Genomic DNA, 18621 nt, shown 5'->3' with positions numbered 1-18621 from the left:
TCACAATTGACAAATGCAATTACACAGCTGAAAAATTAAATAAAGGTTTTACTTACCTTGATAAAAAAGTCCTCTTTTATATAGAAGAAACCGCCAATAGAAATGGCCAAAGGAATTTTTCCAAATCTTTTCATAAAATCATTCAGCTAAATTGGAAAAGTCACTTTATATATTGATAATTTTCAATTTTTTTTCAAATATTCAAAAATATTCTGACATAGATTACTTGTGGTGAAAATTAAAAATTGAATTTTATTCGATTTTCAATTTCATTTTCTTTGTAAGCATATTATTCTTAAAATGATTACGTGAAGAGAAAGTTCCGACTATATTTCGCGATCCGAATCCAACACAATCGGTGGTAGTGGAAAAAAAAGATCCTTTGCAGCCCTCACCATTTAACAGAAAAAATCTCAACGTTCGTTTTTAGCGCTTTTCCTGAATCTTACAAACAGCATTTGCAATTTTTAGAAATCCTAATAGTAATTTATTTATTGTAATTAATGCACTACAGTTTTATTGTATAATTCCGTTTATACAAATGTGATGTAACAGAGATTGAAGACATTTTCCATAAATTCTTTTCCTCAACATATTGTAAACTTTATAAAAAAATATACTAAATCGATTACTAATTCTAAAATACAATTTACACTTACCTTCAGTTTGAACTCTAATGGTAGATCTGCAGATGCAAGTTTGTATATAGACACAAAATCATCATAGAGCTGTAACAAAAATAATACATTAATTAATTTTTTAAAATTTCATTTCATTATATGCTTTATAACAATTCGAAGTGTTCAGCATTAAAATACAGTGGTTACCTTCGAACTTTATGGTAAAAATATTTATTTTTATGATACATCGATTATTTTCGGTGTGTTATTCATGCAATTTACATGTTAATTGAATGCAATCTTAAACGCAGTGAAACAAACTAGTCTGTTATATTATTAATGAATGCTGGTCTTTGGTCGCGGGTTCGTACCTTAGAAACTGGCATTGATACGTTTCATGCCATTTTTTTCATGCCATTGTGCTTTCACACGATGAACAATAAAAATTGTTGTTAGTGCTATTAAATTCAGAAATACGAATAACATTATATATTTAACAGGATTTGGAGATAAACATGTAAAAGAACCAGCGTTTAATTGCAAAAAAATATTGAAAAATATAAACCTATTTTTGTTATGAGGTTAATACTTACCAACGACACAAAAGATGACAACACTTCACTTATTGCAAGACAACCTGCTAGAAAACAAAAGCAAAGAATTGTAAGAAAAAATTTGTAATCAGGATCTACAGTCACGAATATCACAGCATATAAGATGACACAGGTGAAGTGCATAAAGAATCCATATATTAAAGGTGTTATCATTTCCCATTCTACGTTCGCATGTTCTGTAAGAGCCCGTATTTCTACGTGTTTGTTGATAAATTTGTCTAAATTATTTTTCAAATCTGTATTTTGCGATTTCATATTTGCAAGCTCTTCAGAAAGTTTCGTTAGTCTGTTCATTACGACAAGACCTAGACAGCAAAGAACAGAGATTAATGATATAACGTGTGCTGAAACATAAATATATATAAATGTAGCGCTAACAGAACAAACGAATGCTTCGCTGTCTGATCCATTTTGTCTTTTAACTTCTAAGTATATGACAATCTGTGAGAGAATCGAAATACATAAAAAATCCAAAAATAAAAATATGAATTAACAAATTTGTAAGAGTTGCATCTTATCAATTACTTTATATTCTTCCTTGTACCAGCTTTGAATACAGTGCAAATATAATTTCTTTCTTTTTAAAATACTGAACTGTGCCGCTGCATAGAGGATTAGTGCCGTGTTTACTACTGCACCATGCACTGCGTAATCCTTTAAATAATGCACGATTCGTAAGCAATAAAAGTCTAAATTAAATATCCAATAAATGTAAACAACAGCAATTGTCCATAATACTAATTCGATAGAATGACAATATATTTTGAATAATTTTGAAAGATTTGTTCTTTCATTTCCTCTTCTTTGTAACATGCAATGACACGGAACTACGAAATCCATTCCAAATATTTTTGCCGAATCTAAAATAGGACGAATCATGACACCGAGACATATGTTCTGTTGATCGGGATAATTCATTTTCGAACTACACGTGTACAATTATAACATGTATTGTTCTGGTGTACGTTGGTCTGCCTTTCTGTTTTCTCCAATTTCTCAACTGCAATCAAATATATTTAACGAATGCAATAATGGACATTGGTATGGATTTATATTTACATTAACCGTTATATAAATTTAATAATGTTTAGAAGAATGATTTCCCTTGTTCGAGTAAATAAATGTAATGCGGAAAAGTAAATAGAGCAGTTGAATACAAAGATCGATAAGCATATTTCTACGTTAATGGAAGCATGTTAGACAGATTTATTGTACAAAACGTCTAGTTATATAAAGACCATTCGGAGTATGAGATTCAGCTTTGATATTTAATTCTGCGGTAAATCTGAAATTGAAATACATTAAACACGATAGCTTTATTGAAGCGCGAGATGCGACTCGCGATTGCGTGCGGTTGATTTCGGTCGATTATTTCTATCAAAGAATTATATTTAGAAGTATGGTTTTACGGACATCTTTGCTTTTATCGACATGATCTACAGTTTTGATGGCCCCCAACAGTAATCTGCAATCTTAACCTAGTTCACATCTTCAATATGATAATTCGAACGACTTACCTGTTATGTTTGAATAGAATGTATTAATATTAATTAATAAATTATCATATTAAAGTTTTCTGAAAATATAGATCTAGTAAAGAAAGACAACTAAAATCATCGTTGGTAGACTAATAGAACTAAACAAACGGATGCACATTTAAAGGTTAATGAAAGAATACCACTTCATTAGCGCACGTGATTATTTGTAGCTAGTAAAGTATGGTTTACACCACAGCACCACGTATTGTAGTGTAAAATATTATTAATGATAAAATCTTCTTATAAATATTTATGGAAATAATTGAAATTGTATTTTCAACTTCATTCGTAAAATTTGAACCTTTCCTGGAGGCGACATCACGAGTTATCAATGAAAATGAGCAATTATTTACTGTGGCATCGTCACAATGCTGGGCTGCAATATTTATTGTCGTATTTTTAATTTAAAATATATGCTTTTCACATCAAATTAGAGTCTCTTGCCCTTGTACATCATACTTTCTTACTGGCAATAAAATCGTTCCTGTCATATATCTAACTCCTGTCACGGGAAAATATTTGAATTGAAATAACGCGACATCCGGGGCAAACCAGACAACCAGACGTTCCTATACCGTTAACCGAGACCTCCTGCCTCTATACTTTATGTATCTAGTCTCGGCTTTTATCTATGTAGCTTCGCTCTCGAGATAAATAGTACTGGAAACTATAATGGTTTATAATTTACATTGTTTATATGTTAAAAATTAAAAAAAAAAAAAAAACATATGTATGACGGTAATATGAAAAATAAAATGAACATTCTAAAATTTCTATAAGTTGATTATGTAGTATTGATAATATAAAAGAATATTAGTAACGTTTTATATTCATTACTAAATAAAATTCAATTGTACTTCACAATGTTGTAGTTTTAAACATTCCGAAAGTGTTTAGGTTTATTCAGTAATAAGATATTTGATCATTTGAAACGCGGTTTAAACGAAATTTTTAGCGTTATTTTGTAGAGAAATATGTAAAATATGAAACAATAATGTAGTATTTAGATATATCTGTAACAGATTCGAACAGGAAGTAAACTGATGTAATGCCTTAGACGAGAATTTATTAAGAATGTGCCATTAGTAAAATTCTTTTTAATATTCTCTACTGCAGTATAAACAGTTGTTACACAAATTTGTACATGAAATTACATAGGATTGAACTTTAGATCTTACAGTTGTAATAATAAACTGTTTAAGTTTGCTTAAGGTATATTTGTTATTATTATTATTATTATTATTATTTTGTTTTTGTTCATGCTTGTGAGATTTATTTTCTACACCACTGTCACTTAAACGTACGAAAAAATATGGTTATTTTTACTATTTTTTTTAATAAATTTTAAATGTGTTGTTAAAGTTTTGGATGCAGATAAAGAAACCAGAAAAGGGAAAATTTTGTCTCTAAGAAATATTTAAAGATCAAACCTACACGAAGGATACCACGACATCAGAAGCACTAACAATTCACACGTATTATAAATACGCATTACCAGTATTACAAAGTCATTTATACATTTTTCTTCTGAAAACAATATAAACGGAATGTATTTACCAAAAACAAAACTATTATATATATAATTTTAAAACATCGTCGATTTTTGTTTTTTTCTTCACTTGCACGAAAAACATTTTCTTTGTTGATATATTTTTGTATTATTTCATAACACTGGCTTGAATTTTAGTTTTACGTTAACAACAGACGTTAAACGTATTTTTCAACTCTTGTGTTTTCCCGGAAAGAATTCTTCATTTAGTACACAGGAATGCTCTTGAATGTTGAGTAATGAATCTGTAACAAAAAGTCTCCAATGAAACCGGATACAAGAATGACGTCATATACTATTTTCTAAGTCATATTTAAATATTTTCACATTAAACTAATAATTTTAGAAATTCTTCTTTGGATATTTCTCGCCATAAAATTACAGCTGGGTTTAAACCTGAAAATGAAACGAATGGAAATTAATTTTTTTATTCAGAAACAGTATATTTATATGTTTGAAATAAATTTATAGTAACTTTATCTACGATTTTTAAAAACAAGAAAATCAGGTATAAATGTATTTTACGAAGAAGAAACTACCTTTCGGTTCTTCTTCTTCTTCCTTTCCTCACGGTTTGCATGGAGATATTAGCCGTGTAGGCTCTTTCTCCGAATCGACTTACTTTTCAGCTTTCACATTTTATAGCTTTTATTGTAAAACTGAAATTTATAAAAAATTCAACCGTTTTTTGAAAGTTGTTTTTAAAAACACCTTCAGAACAACTAGAAATCTACTTACTAATTTAGTCAAGAAAGACACGTAAAATATCACAATACTTATTACCACAGTCCACAAACAATAAGGATATTCGATACATCACCAAATGTTACCCGTAAAATGTATTATTATCCTCTTCTGCTTCGTAAAAATTCTTCCTGTTTTCTTTCTAGTGAGATGCTCAACGAGGTTATCTCCTTCCATCAAGACTGAAAATCATGTTACTGATCCGAAGATGGAGCCAAAACGAGCAGCGAGAAGACACCCAAATAACACGTTTCCTTCGATTTCTTCCTGAAAGATTTCATCAGAAAACAATTTTCAATTTATTCAGTGGAATAAAAACAGCATTTCTCTAATCCAAAGCTGCACTCGCCGGACTTCGACGCGACCTGTCAATTTCGAAAAGAATGGCGCCATCTAATATTTAAAATTCAAAATTTTCTAATTTCTTTATTTTTTTTCAAAACTTGTGAGTCTAAAATTCTAAAAATAATCTTTCATTGAAATAATGTTAAAAATGAATTCTGTCAAAACTGTTATAAATAATTATTTTGAACCCCAAAAGTCACAAACAGTGGTGGAATGTAAACTAAGTTAGCAGAAAATCCACGTTTAATTATTAAATCCGTTCTCCATTTTTATAATTTATTAATTATGAACTATTCGATTCTTTCTTTTCCATTCCTCAAACGTTAGGTCCGTTCTTTTTGATATTCGGAAATAATTTTAATAAGCGAAATCGCATTCGGTTTAAGATTGTTGAATACCCGGATGTTAGGTAATGTGATCGGTGTTTGTAATAATTCTATCGTTTTTTAAATGAAATAACTTCCCGTGCAGACGTAATAGTTCGGATTTATCAAGTCGGGTACAGAAAATCCTTCAATTAAACCGTCTAAAACGGAAATATTATCCGGATCGGACTCGTTTCGGTACGCAAAATTTAAATATTGCAGACCAGGGAAGAATTCGCAGTATCGTTATTTGGATCTCTTGAGTACTAAATCGGAAGAGGATTTTCAGAAACTTATCAAACTACTAGATCGGTAGTTGAGAAAAATGAAGATTGCAGAAATCTATGTCGAAATTATCACGGCCCACACAAAAATACCGCCAAAATCCCGAACGACGATCCTCGCCATGTTCATAACCAATATGTAAAATAGTCTAAAATGTCACATGTATACATTTTAGACGATTTTACATATTTGTGCAGAGCTGTAGCCTACAGAACGTCATCGCTGCAGTAAAAAAATGGTTTTTCCATGTGATTGGACATGGCGAGCAAGCAAGATACGACTAGTATTTGTAATGCAATTTTTACTCTATTAAAATAATATCAGTCACATATATTCACAATTTATAATCACAAGGATCAGCACACGTACACACGTATTCGTTCGACAATCGTCGCACATCCGAGGGTCTGACCGTGCCTATAATTCTTTTTAAGCAAACGTCTTTGCTCTTCTCTTTATCTTTCCTCTATCGCTCTAGTCCACGTACGCCTATGCATATATCATAATGTGAAATTCGAAGTTCGTATAATTTCATAAAAAAAAGTAATCCTTTAAAATTTTAATAAATGTAAATTAAAATTCCTTTAATCAAAGGAATTTGACCCTACCGAAACAAAATGTATATTACATGAGAAATTTATAACTCTTTCTATTTAACTATAAACATTCTCACGGTTAATCCGTGAATAGTTCACAAGTATCGACGAAATTCGTCATATTGTTGTCATTCGATCACCACCTTTAACCTCATACCTGCTAAAACAATTGATCACCTGACTAATTTTCCCATCGAAAAGGGTATAAAAGCCCGACACCTTCCCCTCCTCGGGGGAATCGTCGAACGTCGAAGTCGGACATCGCCTTCTCCATCTCAGCCCTACACTTCCACTTGAGTCACCGATCAGAATACCTTTGGACGACATCACGGGGAAAGGATCCCACTAATATATGCAAAGAGGTATGATCGCATATTATTGTAAACTCTCTCTCCTATCTGCGAAGTCGAAGGAATTTCGTGTAAAGTTTATTTAGTTAGTTTAATAAATTCTTGTTTGGTTTAAATGGTGTCGTAACTCGACTTAGCCAATGTCTTATCGTCGACCCCTCCGACTCTCCTCCGATCGCGTAACGCGTAACTGGACGAAACGCCATCCTTGACAAGAAAGTAAGTCACCGACCCGTGACCGGAAAGAGAGAACATCCCGACCTCCCCCGGTGGCTCACAATAATGTGCGCGCACGATACTTTCGATTCGTCACTTTTCCTTCGTAGCTTTTCCATTTTACAATTACGTGACTCATAGCCTGGTGATAACGGAGAAAAGAGACAGACAGGACGTCAGTATAAGTCACAGTTATGATTTCACAGATTCCACACAGCTTGGTAGCCCGAACGGCACCAGGTTTTCGCCCGTGCACGCTTAGTGACTTTCATTACAAGCATTTAGCTTTCCGAAGTCTATAAAAACAATTGTTTGGCATTGACGGCAACGAATTTCACGCCAATAAGCTGCATCGACTTGTTCGATTATGTTATCAACTCAATTTCAGATTTATTTTAACATTTTAACTTCGCGATCCTTTTCTGTTCTTTTTCTGTTATTTACACGTATAGGTCATTTCACAGTTATCCACATTTCATATAATCACTAATCACATACTGACATGACACTCTTGTCTGTACGCTACAACTGTCAAGAATTAACGAAATTGGCGAAGCCTACTGACAGCGGGCCAATAAGAGAACAGGGTGCGCGATCCTTGCCATAATACGTTTTGCGCGCCAATTTTCGTACGTGCGTTAATCAAGCCGAATAGTTTGACCGAATATTCAATTATTCGGCTACGCTCCTGACTGAATATACCAAATATATTCATTGCATTACTAGAAAATACTGCTGTTCAAATAAAAAATACAGCGTAGTAAGATCATCAATCTAGAAAATTTGCCAGTGTCTCAGACAATGTCATTATTGTGAAGCAGGAACTCAACAAAATGCAAGATACGTGATGTTGGTCTTCCAGTAATATATAAACAACATAGTAATATATAGGATATAGCTAACGTAATAACCATATGCTTAATATCCTATATAAAAAATGCTTTATAATTTATATAAAATAATAATACATTTCATTATAAACCTTGTCAATAGACTTTTTTTCTCATTCAATATGTAAATATATTACAACGACTTTCGTAAGTTTCTACTTAAACTTAATCATAAAACATAAACATAATAATAGCACTAATATGTTTCATAAAAAGTATTAAATAATACATTTAATAAATTTCGTTATATTTAAGTTAATTCCGCCGTGAAAACTTCAATTCATTTCTCGCCATTCCTTAACATCTTACAAGTTTTCGAATGAGAAATATTCAAAACAGATGACCCACTCGACGGCGCCAAATACTCTGTCGCCATTTCGTCCACTTCATCGGCCTACCACAATTACCTTTTATCTTATTATTTACGAGATATTTTACGATATCGTAACTTACGATTGGAAGGTTTGGTCAATTCGGACTCATTTGACGTTCCAGTTAATAAATTCTCCCAAGAAATTTTCATAAAACTTAAAACTTTTTCGTCCTTCCCACTTACTGTTAAAATACCGTTTCATATTCTCTAAGACGATCGCGTAGACGGCGAAGAGTTCGTCTGAATTCAAAAATAAATTTAAAATTCGAATGACCGAAAATTTCTTGTAATTTAAAAATATTAATTCATTTCGAAAACTTTATAACATTAATATTCACACAGTCTGAACAGTTTTTATATATTAAATTTTTCTTAATTTCTATTAATAAAATTTGTTTATTAGTTTAGTTTGTATGCGATGTATTAGTTTATTCAATGCAATGTAATATATACATATATATATATATATTCCAGCTACACATTCGCTTCTTTCCCTGTGGGCTGATCTTAACTCTGCCTCTGGGAATCCGTAGATGACGATGGATTTAATCGTAGCATTTATGGCTTCTCTAACGAGATCACGTTTGTTTTTAACCCGGGAAATCCTGCAAATTCTTTAAAAGCGATCTTTTTTAACATTTTGTGTTGAAGTTGACGAAATTTTTCCAAATAGAAAGTATAATTAACTCATAAACTGTCAGAATGTGTTTGTATTTATTAATTTTAAACGGATGGCGCCACACACGCAGTTTTAAATGTTGCCGGAAAAGTTATTCAACTCGTTGCTGGTTTATTTAAATTTTTTGTACATTAGAAATTTATATATATCTTACTTAATTCAGATTAAATTAAGACAATACGAATATTTTCTTAGTGAATACTAGTTTTATTTTCACAATAACCGTTTCATTCTTTTGCAGAATGGATAATTATAAACAATTAAGGAAATGACACACCTTAGGAGTCGAAATTGAGTTTCAAAAATAGCTGTCAAGCATTAAAAGCTTCGAGGAAAGGGGTTTGCTTCTATAAAAAAATAAATGTTTTCTTTGCCGTGATTATCTTCATGTTTCATCTTAGTCTTCATCATCCGAAGACTCGTCCTTCCACTTCGATTAAATTTAAGCTTCTAGAACAACGATGGTGTGATGTCAGTCATCGGTAAAGTGACGATAAAAAACAAAAATCAGTGTTTTTCGATTTTAAGGACGTTTAAACAATAGCGTAGCACAAGCTATAGTTCAAACGTCTATAAATGTGGACAAGGCCACTTATATTATACAGACATTTACATTGTGTTTGAACCAGTGTTCTACTGCTAACAATTTTCACCACAAATAGCAAATGTACTATAAAAGGAAAATCATTTCGAACTTGAACTTAAAAAAAAGAAAAAAAAAAGAGGTGTATCTGTGTCGGGAACAAGGAAGGCCGTGTGTTTTACATTAATACATGTAAGTTAACAGGTAATATTTCTTTGAGCGTATTACACTGAATTTATGTCATAATCATTCCTTAATTAACAGTAAGAAGTCCAGCGGTCTTGTGAGATATTAACATTAAATTTTCCGACAATCATGATTGGTGTAGTGAGATCTGGTTCGTATTCGGGTATAATCTTAATGATGTTTTTTACGTTGCCGGCACCGTTTCGATCTATCATATTGTGTTTTATGGGTATCACTGAATTGCTCTTGAGAAGCCGTTTCCAACCGTAAACGATTTCCTTATTTTGATTTGGCTTTTCGACGAGTATATGCCGACATTGTATTACGTTTTCTTAATTTTTAACTTTAAAACCATATATATTCACCATAACTATTCCACACTAATGTTTTCTGTACGCAAATAATAAATATTGTCGAGAGCTGTAAATTGAAACTCAAATGAGAGTCGTAGCTTTTCCGATTCAACATGTAAACTAAATGGAAAATATGTGACGAGGCGAATATTGCTATGCTGATTTGAGAAACTTTAAAACTAGACTATTTATAAACTACATGTGTTTTGTTTATAGTTTATAAACCTATCAAAAATTTAAAAAAATGATATGTCATAATGAGTAAACTAAAATGTTTTAGAGTTTTATATTTTCTTGTACATCTAAACGATGCACAAAAAATACAATATAGAACCCTAAAACCTTAAAATATATCAGTAAAACTCGCAGTAAAACTGAATTGCGCTCTTTCAAAAAACATTTTGTAACTAAACGCATACGTGTCTCTGATAATTCGTCTTTGATTTGTGAGTATGAGAATCAGACCCTCACACTCTGTAGTTATTATAAAAGTTCGAATAATACTTATTAAAAACTTGCTTTATTAACTTAAATGACAACTACTGTAAAACACTTAAAGCGTTTTATTAATTCATAAGCCATGTTTAATTATAACTAATAGTACATAACAATTACATGTTAAAAGCGCTACCGTTATATGATGATTTGAGAAAACTTTTAATTGTTCTCTTAGTCGTGAAACTAAAGCTACAAATATAGGGGACATTAACACATTCGAAACTGTAATTAATCTTTACTTATGTAACATAGATGATGAATTACAAGTATTTGAAAAGGTGGTAGCTAATTGCAAAATTTTTGTGTTTTATATAGTCATAAGTTCTACCCCAACTTTTATTGACATTAAAATTATTGATTGTCTTCCACAGTGTGAAAAATGATTAAATATGATTCTGCTAAAAATTATTTGCGATAAGTTTTGAAAAGTTTGAGTTTCAAAAATGAGTCAAAAAGAAAACTATTTTTTATAAAAACAGAACATGAAAATAAACTACGGTTCAACAGCAACGCCATGTTTTTCAAAAACCAATTGCATTTTCAAATAAATTGGTAACAATTTGACTTATGAACATCATAAGTTCTTGCTTTATTGAGTCAGACTAGATTTGCAGATTCGCATGTTTTTTATGAAAGAATTTCTTTCAACTATAACATAAAAAATTAATTCAGAAATCAATTGTTGTAAACCTACTAATTATTAAATTATTAGAAACTTCAAGAACGCTATACATTGACTAAAGTTTATTGCCACATTTGCTTCGATCTTCTGAACTATTTGTAGTTCGTCTACATCAACAGTCGGTGAGGGTGGAAGTCCAGTTTTCATGTATTCATGGTTCTGTAGCCGAAATCGAATTATCAAACGGGCAATCTCAAATTGTTTACCAGCTGCTTCTAGAAGCAATTCATTCAAAACTGAATTCAGAGCCTGTTCCACATTTTCGCTTCTAATTTTTTGGCATGTTGAAACCGATAAAACAAACACACTTAGTTTTATAACAAATAATTATGACATGATAAAAACTTGAAGTGGAAATAAAATTAAAAATTAGACTAATTACAATAGAAGATTGCAGGAACAAGAAAGATAGACGTATAATATTAAGCTAGGCGAACTTATACAGTGTACTTTAATGAAAGTTTTATAAAACTAAGCTATATAAATAAATACTGTATATTTAGATTTGAAATATGATATATCAGAAATTATAATGTTCTTCTCCTCTTGTGTACACGTTTATAAATCGATTTTTTTGAGAGATCGAGCCAGAGAAGTCTCTAATTTGCGTAATTTTATTATTTTTTTCCCTACAACTACGAATAAATACTATTACTTGTATCAATTATTGTAAATTTATATTGTTTAATAACACCTACCTATATATATTTAGATAAATTTACTAAATACGAATATTAAACTGTAAAAATAAAACACAGACAAAATATTGATGTGAAAGCATCGAAAAAGACAGCTGATTAATTAACAGAAAAATTAAAACAAGAAAGGAAAAATCTACACTGTCTGTTTTCATTACACCTGAAAAAAAAAAAAAATAGAATTTTTCAATATTCTAAAACCGCAGACAAATTCAAGCTAACACACATTGTTACTTGAATAAAAAACTATTGAATTTCAATATTCTCGAATTATGATATAGAGAAACCAGAAATTGTACGAGGGATATCATCAATTTTCAAGCACTGTTAGAACGAAACTCTTCTAGAAGTTTCTTATTGAACGAGACATAATTCTGTTTTAAGAGCAAATTATTAAAGGTTTAATTCGTGTTCGTGTGATTAAATTCAAAAATCTGCTCACAGTTTTCTTTCTTATTTGAAACGGTTTTCAGTTTTAAGAAGCCGGAAAAAATGGAATGTAGTGTACTTGCCATCTGAAATATAATGCAAAATCATTATCAAACCTATTTAGAAAAAGTTCTAGAAAATAATACTAAAAGAAATAGCAACCTTGAAAACAATTCTCTTATCTACCACTAAAAATTCGCCTATTGAAAGAGACAAGGAGACTTTTCCAAATCTTTTCATAAAATCTAGCATCTGAAAATATGAGTAGAAAANACCTTTTCGTTTCTCTGGGCCACATTGGAAGAAGTCATGGAGTTCTGGGCCACAAATATATTGTGACCCAATTTTTAAATATACAAATATATTTAAGGATTTACATGTCTAGATTATAGTAATAAGTATTAAAACTTTATCACGAAAAAAGGATATTTAAAAAAAATTACTTTTACAGACACTTTTAATTTCTACTTATAAATAGATAATTTTATTTATTATAAAGAAGTCAAACAAAAATTTATTTGAAAAACACAAATATTTGTTTTATTTTGGTCTTTAATTAATAAAACAACGAAACACCATTTTAAAGTGCATTTTTATTCAACTAATACATTTATAAATAATATGTAGCCCAAAATGTAGCCAATGCGCCAAATGATATTTTTTTACGCCAAACTAAAAAAAGGGGTACCTAAATTTGGCTCAAAGTAGACAAATCTTGCAACGCTGAAAAGAATATTAAATAGAGCTAGAGTTGGGATTCAAAGGATCATAGACCCAAATTCGGGGAATGGAGAGAAAGGTCAAAATATAAAGAAGTGAGAAAGGTTAAATAAAGTTTCTGTTACGCAAATATTTTCCAAACTTTCTCACTTTTTTTTTGGCCTTTCTCTCCTTTCTCCGATTTTTGGGCTATAGTCCTTTGAGTCACGACTCCAGGTTTATTTAGTATTCCTTCCTCATTCACACATTACAAATATTTGAAAATACTTCCTTTACATTAAAAAATATAACAGGTTTACGGCTTTGTGAAACTTCTTTTTTCAGGTTTATGCCGTACAAATAAATAAATAATTTAAAAATTTGTCGGTTTTGTTTACACGTTTATTGGGCCGCATTGGAACTTCCCTTGGACCGCAGGTTGGACACCCCTGATGTAGATAGAATATACTTACCGTAAATGCGAGCGAGCACAGCAGGCATCCAAATATTATGCAAATACACGTGAATAGTACCATAAGTACAAATATTATATATTTCTGGTAATAATGAAATTCCAAAAATATAAATGCGTAGCAGAAATAACTTGTACCCCAAAGGACAAAAAAATAGATAATTACAAATACTAAATTGTACTTGGTATTGAATTGTTGCATGAAAAGCCAAAGCTCTTCGTGATGCAACATTAATTCGTTTAGCTTTCTCTGTAAATCTGAACCGATTCTTTTAATTAAAAACAATTCCCGAGAAAATTGTTCGAACTCTCGGTGAGCGATGAGGTATATCAAAGCCAATATTAATAAAGTAAAACCGAATCCTCCTATAAGATAACTTATACCTATGCAAATCTGGATACTACAGAACAGAGCACCCCCACGAAATTTTTCCTTCTTTTCTATATGAGGATATAGAACGAAAATCAGAAGAATTACAAATAAAATAATAATCACTATTATAATTATAGATACAAGCAGAACAATTTTTCTCAATAAGTTGTAATTATTCTTGATTTTGCTACGGAAATTCTCGTTCTTTAATGCCTGTATTAATACTAATTTGGTTATTCTTATGCATCTGAAGACAATACAATAACTGATAAATAGAAAACAATTTAACAATTTGAACAATGTGGACTGAGTTTTCAGTATATCAAATTCTCCGTTGCAAATTGAATATTCGTCTAAACCTGGTATTGTTTCCCAAATTAAAAGAATTGCACGTTGCCATAAAGAAAATTCGATTATTCGAACGTATATATTCTTGAATTTTGAATTTATATATACTCTAATTTTGTTATGGCAATTGCAAGATTCAAATGGATCTATCCCAAATATGAGGGCAGTTGTCCAACAAGGACTGAGGAAACAGTTCATACACGTTCCTTCTTGTAAATTTTGGTTCATTTTTACTCTGTGTTCACACCTCAGGAAGTAAAATGATGCTCTGATTAAGAGTGCTTGTTACATAAAGCCATTATCTCTGGAAATACCACATTCCATTATTGAAAATGGGTGATATTAAAGATTTATTTTATGAGATAATTTCGCTGAATAGAAATAAAAATTAATTAGCTAAGTGCAGGTTTGTTTGTTGATCAATAACTTGAACGCTGAAGCTAAAAGGTAACGATGTAATGGCACGAATATGGATGGCATTTTAATTCAGAAAATGGTAATGTATCTATCAGATATAATAATAAATAAATAAATTTAATTTTTGAAATTATAAGAAAAAACGTTAATTTTTAACAGAGTTAAATAAGAGGAAAAATTCAGGTAAAATCTGCAATAAAGGATTCACAAATAAGTGACAATGTTGAGTGTATATATTAGTTATTAATAAATTAATATATGTAATTACCTATTGACGATATATTCATTAGTAGAGGTAAAAGTGGCATTATGAAACTCCATTTTCACTGAAGTGAATTGTAAACAAGGTATCATAACGACACCCATATTTTTTGTGCGAAAAGTACTGGTAACTATTAAACTAAATGTTCCTAATTGGATTTTTCGCTAGTTTATCTATAAGTATATTCTTTGAAGGCTTCTGTACAAAAAGTCAGAAAGTAGGCTTAGGGAAAACCTTGTGGTATAATGGAACCATAACCCTTATGCAACCTTCGAAATAAAAAAGTTGTACAAGGAAATGTTATAAATACTTTGGTTTTTTGTAAAGCCAAGTTAAGCAATTTTACACTTCCAATATTCAGTTATTATCATACAAACAACTCGATCACTTTGTTGTAGAAATGGAATTCTAAAGGTATTACTTGATCCGTATATTTCGTCTATTTGAACCAACGACGTTTTATTTCAAACGAAAGTTTCCTCTCTCTGTCGTTATTCTCTTCAAGAGAATATTCAAAATGGTGGTTATCGATTATCGATGATAAATATTAGAATATGTAATAGAAGTTATAGTAAACAATAACTTACATTCTTAGCTGAAGCTTAATTTCTATCCGTTAAGTTATATGATACAGCTAATTGCATTTGATAGTAAAGTTTACAATAGTTCTACTTAAAAGATATGACTTTCATTTCCCATTTTGTAGTAATTAAATGAAAGTGTAATTTAACCGTTGCATATCATATTTTAATAGAATTTAATTGCAAATTTATTTTAATGGTTTTTTAAAGAGTGCGAGTGGATTAGTTTATCATATTTTAATGGGTTTTTTAAGAGTGCAAGTGAACTTGCACTCTTAAAGTAACCAATACACTCTACTCTCTCATATCTAGTGATACTTAAACTCGCAGTTAGAAAATTTATTAACTAATTATTGTTTCTTTTAATATGTAATTAAATAATAATAACAATAACAAAATGCTTGTTTTAGCCTTATGACGTGTCAACATTAACTACGTTTCTGTACCTATTATCATATCGCAAAAAAATGAAATATTCAGTGGAGGTATTGTTTTGTTACATTTGCACTCTTACAGGCAACTAAATCCATTACTGCACTATTAACTAGTGCAGTAATAGATTTCGAATGCAGTAATTAATTTAATAATACATATATTTTAAAGTGTTTTTTAAGAGTGCAAGTTCACGATATGATAATAGGTACAGAAACGTAGTTAATGTTGACACGTCATAAGGCTAAAACAAGCATTTTGTTATTGTTATTATTATTTAATTACATATTAAAAGAAACAATAATTAGTTAATAAATTTTCTAACTGCGAGTTTAAGTATCACTAGATATGAGAGAGTAGAGTGTATTGGTTACTCTTTATAAATTGGTGTGATTAAGTACATTTAGTAATTTCCTCGTCAGAAAATATCGATATGCTCTTATACTAATTACTGAGTACACTTAAGATATATTACCATAAATTACCATATCTCTTAAAAATGCAATATACCTGAGTTATTTCTATAGAAACAGATAAGTTTCATACTGTTAAGGTTCATAATCGATAAAGTTTCCATTTAATTTCTAAATTACTAAGCGAGTAAACTTCGAAAGAGACATCATCCACATTTTCCTAAGTGTTTATTTTAGAAGAAAATCCAAAACTCTTTTCCAAGAAATTAATAATTTTTTATAATGTATCATATTTTGTATGCTGTATTAATACAAGGGCATACGGAATCATGGTCATAGTCGTAGCTAGCTTAGAAGCCTGTTTTCAATGGCGATTAACAGTATTTTTCATTTTATATGTATATCTCTGCGTGTAAATAAACTGGCAGAAGAAATGCTTAACATAACCCTGCATATAAGATAATTGCAACTATTTAAGCACAAATATATATCATTTTACGTAACAATTTTTTTTTCAAAGCTAATGTCACTTTTAATGAAAATTTGTATATATTTTCATTTAGAGTGACATTCTGTGCTGAACACTCCATACAACACTCCTTACAACTGTGCTGAACACCCCATATTAACTCCCCATCAAAAAGAAAGAAATCGGTGCATTAGAACTTTAGAACAATAAACGTAATTCGATATCAAACTCCCATTAAAAAGCAATTAAATGTGAATCGCGGGTCATTATAGGTTGATTAAAATCGGGATAGAATTGTTTCGCTCGAATAAAGATTTCTGCGAATATTTGGGGACACAGAAAACATCCGAAAATTAAAAAAATTAATGTTTTTCCATGGCCGAAAGAATCGTTTTTTTTTTTATGTAACGTTATGTAATCGTGAAGAACATTGACGTCCACGGATATTAATTTTAGAAAACGAATTCAGTATTTATGTATTTATATAATTTATATTCTATTTCACGGGAATTGGATTAATTAGATAAAGCCATGCAACACGTGGCAATCTAAAAAAGAAAGTGACTCGCAGAGGACTGTGAAAAAATTGCCCCCGTTTAGGTGTTACGTACGTAAAAAAAAAACAGCAAACTCAAATGGCAAACACGTTCAGGTGAGAACTCACGACAAATCAGTGTTCAGTGGTTTTATTCACTCGACTCACTTTATATAGAAAAAAATTTGCTGGAATTATTACATAAATATAAACAGGAAACTAACCTTACTAGCTTTATTCTATAAAATAGTTTTCATTTATTCACTAAATTAATTTTAAATGATGCATACAATAAAATAAGATATAAACATAACAGCAATCTCTTTCGAATATATAAAATATTTTTATTATAATATATATTTTACAAATAATCATAAAAATTTGCACTTTAAAAAATTTACAATGTTAAATCCTAATAATAGAATGAGGTTTATGAAACAACAATTGTTTATTGTCCAGTAAAACTGCAACTGTTGAGCGAATAGAATGTCCGAAACATTATGAAAACATTATGCTGATAATAGATAATAGGCTTGAATATTTTCACACATCTGCAAGTTACCTTGCATTTAGATGTGTAACAGAAATATTTATTGGTAGTATAATTTACTACCTATTTTCGACATTTCGCTTCTTGACACAAAATCAGAGAAGAATTCAAGAAGAGCTCAATGAGCTGAATTCCGAGGTTCAGATCATGAAAATAAATATAAACAACTCTCTCAGATCAAAATCTTCGGAAAGTTTTTAAACCTTTGAGATATCCAAGTCAATTATGGATACACAAACAGATTTAAAAGACATAAAATCTTTTTTTGTAATTTCCGAGAAAGCTACAACCAAACCCGTAATCAATACTGGAATTTATTCGCAAGAAACAGTACAATGAAAACTGTGGATCCAAGCAGAAAACTTCATAGAGCAATTGCAGTAGTGAGGATTCATTCTGAAGAAACTGAACATCGTTTCGAAAAAGTTCAAACAAGAAATACTGTGGTTTTATAATCATCCGAAATAACTCTTTATC

General features: G+C 30.4%; 1 long non-coding RNA gene across 1 annotated transcript; it reads right to left on the bottom strand.

Moving 5' to 3' along the window:
* Positions 1-3837: 3837 nt before the first annotated feature.
* On the bottom strand, positions 3838-8690 carry LOC111628095. Its single transcript, XR_002757121.1, has 4 exons — positions 8566-8690; positions 5060-5332; positions 4861-4980; positions 3838-4566 (listed from the first exon to the last, which is right to left on the bottom strand). It is a non-coding gene; the product is annotated as an uncharacterized LOC111628095 (long non-coding RNA).
* Between the last annotated feature and the right edge of the window lie 9931 nt (positions 8691-18621).

This window comes from Centruroides sculpturatus, unplaced genomic scaffold (assembly GCF_000671375.1).
Source record: "Centruroides sculpturatus isolate CEXI.00-Female unplaced genomic scaffold, Cexi_2.0 scaffold432, whole genome shotgun sequence".
Classification (NCBI taxonomy): domain Eukaryota; kingdom Metazoa; phylum Arthropoda; class Arachnida; order Scorpiones; family Buthidae; genus Centruroides; species Centruroides sculpturatus.
The sequence above is the reverse complement of the archived record's forward strand: the minus strand, read 5'-3'. Positions and strand labels throughout refer to the sequence as shown.